Genomic DNA, 6,666 nt, shown 5'->3' on the forward strand with positions numbered 1-6,666 from the left:
AACATAAAAATGCTCACATCAATGAAGTGCTAATACTGGTACAGGGTCTGGGTCTCTCTGAGGGGTTGTGTCCCACCAAAGTTAATCCATAAAGGTCAACATTAAGTTTAAAACCTTTTCCTACATGTTAGAAAGCCGCGTGTCCTCCCTTGTCTCCATGTCCGTCTCTGACATGTGATCAGGTTGTCAGGTCTGAGACAGCGGCTGACTCAGGCCCTGAATACCCACGATGCATCAGTGCTGCCGTCACTTAACCACGTTTGACTGACAGGCCGTAGGCCCTGTACGCTGCTGACGGAAGAGGCCAGGCATCCATTGTTGTTTGTGTCTGCTGAGCTGTGCAGACGGAGCTTCCCTGCAGACATGTTGATACACTGTATGTCAGAATACGTCAGTATATACGTTTGAATAAAGGCTCCGACAGGCAGGCGTGCTCCTATAGAAACTCCTAAAGACACCGTTAACCCTGAAGCAGAGTGGAATCTGAATAAGTCTCCCTTGTCTCCATCCAGACATAAACACTGGTTTCATTTGTGATCTTTTATTCATTTTACTGCCATTAAAATCAGCTATAATGACAGAAAAAAAACACATTTTTAAACTATTCAGATACAAATTCTGACTCCTGTCGGAAGCATGATATCTGTATTTGAAAAGACTACTTCTCTGAGAAGATGGCACATTGACACCCCACTGATTGGACCAGTTTTTGTTTTTCTATCTCCAGCATCCTGGATAATGTTGGCTATTAACCTCTGGTCGAGGCTGCCTGCTGTTACTTGGAAACAGAAACTCTATCTGTTGTCGACTTTGTCGAGCTGAAACGGAACGCTACAGCCAGGTTTTCTCCTACTAATGATGCATGTTGGTTGCTCGACAAGGCACAGATGGTGTACCCCCTCGCTCAGGGGCGTATCTTGGAATTTCGGGCCCCCAGAAAGAATATTACACAGGGCCCCCCTTAACCGGCTAGCCAAGAAACTAATTTTCTGCCATTTTTACAAATATCCATGCATTTCAATGTATTTTTGCACCACAGTTTCCTTATTTATGAGCAATATTTTTACAATGGTTAAATTAAATTTACATGCATTATTTCGCAGCACTGGACTAAACCATTTGGACATTGTTAAGGGAGGAGCAGGAATTGTATTTTACTCTATTTGATACAAATTTCAGTCTGTTGACCGATTCATGTAGTTCAGGGGTGTCAAACTCAAGGCCTGGGGACCAAATCCAAACAAACACATGTGTCGCCAATTTCAAGCTCGACGGCATCTATTCCATCCAGGCCTCCTCACCCCCAGTAATATGTCTGGAGACTGCTGAAGGTTTTAGGGCCCTTTGGACTCCCACAGCACGAGCAGGGGCTTGTGGCAACCCTACCTGCCCGGACAGTAGCCGAGGTCAGTGATTCTCAAATGGTGTGGCAGGGCACCATTGCAATAATCCCTATAGTCTTAGTAAAAGGTTCGTTACCTTCAGTTGTCGGAGCAAGCTGTTTTTAGATCAGTCGCTGCCGAGTTCAGACCTGCTGTGCCGACTCAATGTAAGCAGACGGTATTCCGGCTTTCCCTTATCAAACTCATCAAATACACAATCCACTAACTCCAAACACTTTTTGCCACTATTTTGACATTTGCAGCCTATTTATGCCACCTTTTTCCTCATTTTTGCCCACTTTTGCCTTTGTTTGACCCAATTCTGCCCTCTATTATCACCTGTAACTCATTTTTACCACCTTTTGAACAACATTAAACCCTTTAAAGCCATTTCTAACCCATTGTATCCACTAATTTGACACTTTCAACAAGTTTTTGCCAATTTTAACTGATTGTTTGGCCACTTTTTTTTTTTTTTCCAATTTCCACCCATTTCTGACTTTGTTTTGCTACCTTTCACCCACTTTTGCCATCTCCATGACCCCCCAGTGGGCTTAGCCACAGAAAGCTCTCTCCCTTATCTCCCCTTATAGGCCACCCTGACTGTATCATTATTTAAAAAGTCTATTTTGTATCAGTTAAAATATGGTGTGCCTTGAGATCTTGGCTTAACCTTAGGCATGCCTTGGGTGGCGAAAAGTTTGAAAACCACTGTCCTAGGCCATGCTTACTCACCACCTCCACCCCTACTTCACCCTAAAGGTGCAGACTTTGCAACTTTTTTGACAGATTATTTTCCCACGCCCTTGGTAAATGCAAGGACATCCAGAGTATGACCCTAGTAGTGTCAATCCTCAGGTGGCTTCCTCGCCACATCTACACCTTTCTTTAGCCTCAATTCTTTGGCGCAAACGTGCCTAAAAGTTCTGCAAAGTGCTGAAAATCCTGGACTTTATTTTTCCAGTCCAATCCTGTGCCAAATCATGATCCAAAACTAAAGTACGAACGGAACCGTGACCTCTGTGAACTGTTACACCCCTCATCAAATATGAGTCAAAACCATTCTAAAAGTAATAACTTCTATTGAATTTCAGTCTATCTTCCAGTGTCCACATACTTTTGTCCATGTTGTTAGAAACTCCCTCCAATCATCGGCTCCATGTAAATAAATCTGTTATATAAATTTAAAGCCCGTGCAGCTGTCCTGACCTGCCTGTGTCTCTTGTAATGATCTTATAGCGGCGACTGAGGCGACCTCTCCCACACAAACCACTCCCCCCACCACCATCCCCCACCCCGGCCTTGCACACGCAACTCTGAACAAAGATGACATCACCGCACACTCAAACGTGACTCAGAGCGGCCGGTCAGCGCTCGAGCCACCCGAGCGTGAAGCTCAGCCTCAGCTGCAAACTCCCATCTGTCGCCTGAAATCCACAGCATCAGCCCCCAGCCGGGCTCCAGCGGCCCTCGGAGAGTGGCCCAGCACACGGTATGGAGGGGGGGTGGGTAGGGGAGGTGGAAGAGAAGTTATGAGAAGGGGGGAGTCGGGGTACAATGTGGGGGAGGAGGAAGGGGGGCACAGAGCTTGTCTTTCCCCACAGACAAGCGAGCACGTCACAGTCAGAGTGAATTAATCCAACACTCGGTGGTGGCGTGCCGTGAATCGGACGCCCTTGGTTTCTTTGGGAGTTGCTGTGTCATCCTCCCCCACCTCCCCCCCTGTGCCGTGGTGATCTCCATCTCTGTGTATACAGTATAATTTCCCCTCTGGCTTCCTCTGCTCTGTTGTTGCAGTTAACTGATGACACAGAGGGATGCAGCTCTCGAGTCTGCTGACTTCATGACTGCTTAGAAATGTGCGGCTCTCTGTCTGATCTTCCTCTGGACGAGTTTCCTGATGGAGCTCTGCAGGTAGCACATCCAAGCCTCTGATAAGAAAACAAAAATACATGGTCAAGGGTCTCAAGGAGCTAAAGGTGTTATGGAACTGACCACACATGAGCTGCTTTCAGGCCTGATTGTAGTCCTGAAAAGCTGAGTAAATTTTACTATTAATGCAGACTGAGTGTGGACCCTCAAATTCCACATAGTCCAACTGTGCAGCGATCTGTATACCAACCACTGGAGCAATTCATTTCTAGTAAGTCTGTATTCCAGTGGTTCTGAACAGAACTAGTGTAGGGACCCACCACCACCTCCTTGATGACAGTTAGTAACCCATATTTCTCAAATCTTTAAATGTCCTAATGTACAAATGAGGCAGTTTGGACCTCATAGTTTTTCTTGGAACACATCTGTAAGCCTCTGAAAATGGACCCACTGTTGGGGCCCAACCCAACAATTGAGAACAAAGATTCCAGTCTAGTCTACTCTGTAAAAATGTCAGTTTTGTTAAATCATGAATTTACTGTGATTAAACACATTTCTGGGAAAGTTAAGTTAAATTCCACTAGCCACACCCAGGCCTGTTGAATCCAGAAATCCCTTAAATAGAACCTGTCAGACAGAGAGAAGTAGGCTAGAAGATCTCACACATCACGGCACCATCTAAAGAAATTCAAGAACAGATGAGAAACGAAGTCACTGACATCTATCAGTCTGGAAAGGGTTACAAAGACATTTCTAAGGTTTTGGGACTCTAACCAACCACAGTGAGAGCCATTATCCACAAATAGAGAAAACTTGTAACAGAGGGGAACCTTCCCAGGAGTGGCCAGCCTACCAAAATGACTCCAAGAGTGCATGGACGACTCATCCAGGAGGTCTCAAAAGAACCCAGAACAACATCTAAAGACCTGCAGGTCTCACTGATTCAGTTAAGGTCAGAGGTCATGATTCAACTGAGACTGGTCAACAATGGCATCATGGGAGAGTTCCAAGGCCAAAACTGCCGCTGGCCAAAAATAACACAAATGCTCTTCTGATATTTGACTAAAAACATCCTGATGATCCCCAAGACTTCTGAGAAAATATTCTGTGGAGCAGACAAAAAGATGAATACATCCTGTTACATCTGGAGTCAAACTGACACAGCATTCCTTCAAAAGAACATCAGACAGTCAAACATGGTGGTGGCAGTGTGATGGTCTGAACCAGGACCTGGACCACTTTGCATAATTGATGGAGCTATGAACTCTGCTCTCTGCATGAAAATCCTGAAACCACAGGTTACGTATTCATCAGATCATGACCTCAAACTCAAGTGCACTTAGGTTATGCAGCAGGACAATGATCCCAAACACACCAGCAGGTCCACCTCTGGATGGACTAAAAAAACTAAATTAAGGTTTTGGAGTGGTCTAGTCAGAGTCTGGATTTAAATTTTATTGAGATGAAATTTTATTGACCTTAAACAGGCAGGTCATGCTGGAAAAACCTCCAATGTGCAGTGTTGGGAAAGTTCACTTTCTACATGAACTACTTCAAAGTTCAGTTCACAAATTTTAAAATGAACTAGTTCAGTTCATAGTTCATAATTCGAAATTTTGAACTAAGTTCACAGTTCCAAAAATGAACTAGTTCATAGTTCTTTTTTTTTTTCAATATGTTGCTGTGAGCTATTACCCTTAGAATACTGGCATTTCCCCATTGTTGCCCCCCATTCAGTCACTTGCACATACCTTGAAAGGCTAGCTGGGTGCCTATCAATGTGCCATTTCAGGTTTGCTGTTGACGTTGTTGATGTATGGAGATACTTCTTGAAACTCGGTGGGCAAAGTTTACACAAAAGGTAAGATTTTTCCCACCTGGATCATCACCATAAAATTCTTTTAAGTAATCATACGAAGATGCCGTATTAATCATGGAGGCAGAGTCTGAGATAGTGCTGCTGCCTTCATTTGCTTTTGCCTCCATGCTTTGCATTTTGATGACGCAAGCTGCGGTTCGACTCTGTGGTGGCTGGTGTTTCCAGATTGGGTGTTTTTCCCCCTACATATTGAGGCCCGTTTACGGTGTGTTTTAGCCGGGTTTTCGCCTGAAAGGCTCTATGGAAATCTGGCATTCTCTTGAACAAAGTTACACTGTGAGAGAGCGCCGTTCACAAACACCAGAATGAGCATGCCCACAAAAATGCTCATCAGGCAGAAATACAGTACGTTCAGTTCATGTTCGCCCTAAATATGAACTAGTTCATGAACGATCATTCACTGAACTCATTCTGGCATAACACTGCCAATGTGGCTGAATTAAAACAATTCTTCAAAGAAGAGTGGGACAAAATTCCTCCACAGCGATGTCCATCGATTTTCTTTACCGCTTATCCCATTGGAGGTCGCGGGGGAGCTGGAGCCTATCCCAGCTGTCATTGGGTGAGAGGCAGGGTACACCCTGGACTGGTCACTAGTTGCTAGGTCGCAGGGCTGACGTACAGAGACAGACAACCAGGCACACTCACATTCACACCTATGGTCACCACTTAACTTAATGAGCATGTTTTTGGTGGGAGAAGGAAGCCGGAGTACCTGGAGAGAATCCACGCGTGCACAGGGAGAACATGCAAACTCCACAGAGAAAGGCCCTGACCGAGAAACGAACCAGGACCGTCTTGCTGTGAGGCAACAGCTGTAACTCCTGCACTGCCATGCAGCCCCCCCATAGTGATGTGAAAAATACTTTTCCATGGCACTGTATATCAGCTTTATATCACAACCAGTGACCAGTGAGGATCTTTGATCTTTTAAGAAGGAAATGCTATCAAGTTCTGATCAAACTGCTGCTGTAACTGCATCTATGCTCATCTCTTCACCAGCCACCATTGTTTGCATGCTTACAGCTGCTTCAGCTAAACCACACCTGTAGCTACTGCACCTTTCTCTTTAAATTATCCTGAAAAATGCAAAAAATTGAATATTTTCCTGCAAAAAGCAATGCCCCAGTAGCCACATGTTGGATGTGTCCCTAGGCAAGACACTCCACCTCAAACCAGTCCCACTGCTGCATCACTGACGTGTGGATGCGAATCACTGGATAAATTCATTCTGGAGGACAATTTTCATAGTGGCCTCCACCATCAGCAGGTGAAATGTGATGTAAATGGGCATGACCTGTGCTGGAAAAAGCACTTATGCAAACTCTGGTGCATTGACTAATCCATTTATTACTGTAGTTTATCCTCTTTATTAGATATTCTTCCATTCTCATAGTGCACACGACCTGATGACAGTGAACACATCACGGTTAGCACGGATGACAGGAGTCACCCAGGGCTCAGTCTGCAAATCCAGGTGGGGTTACACATCATCCAAGGACAATGACGTCTACTGCATAAAATTAAATCCAC

Source organism: Cheilinus undulatus, linkage group 8, assembly GCF_018320785.1.
Source record: "Cheilinus undulatus linkage group 8, ASM1832078v1, whole genome shotgun sequence".
NCBI classification, from domain to species: Eukaryota; Metazoa; Chordata; class Actinopteri; order Labriformes; family Labridae; genus Cheilinus; species Cheilinus undulatus.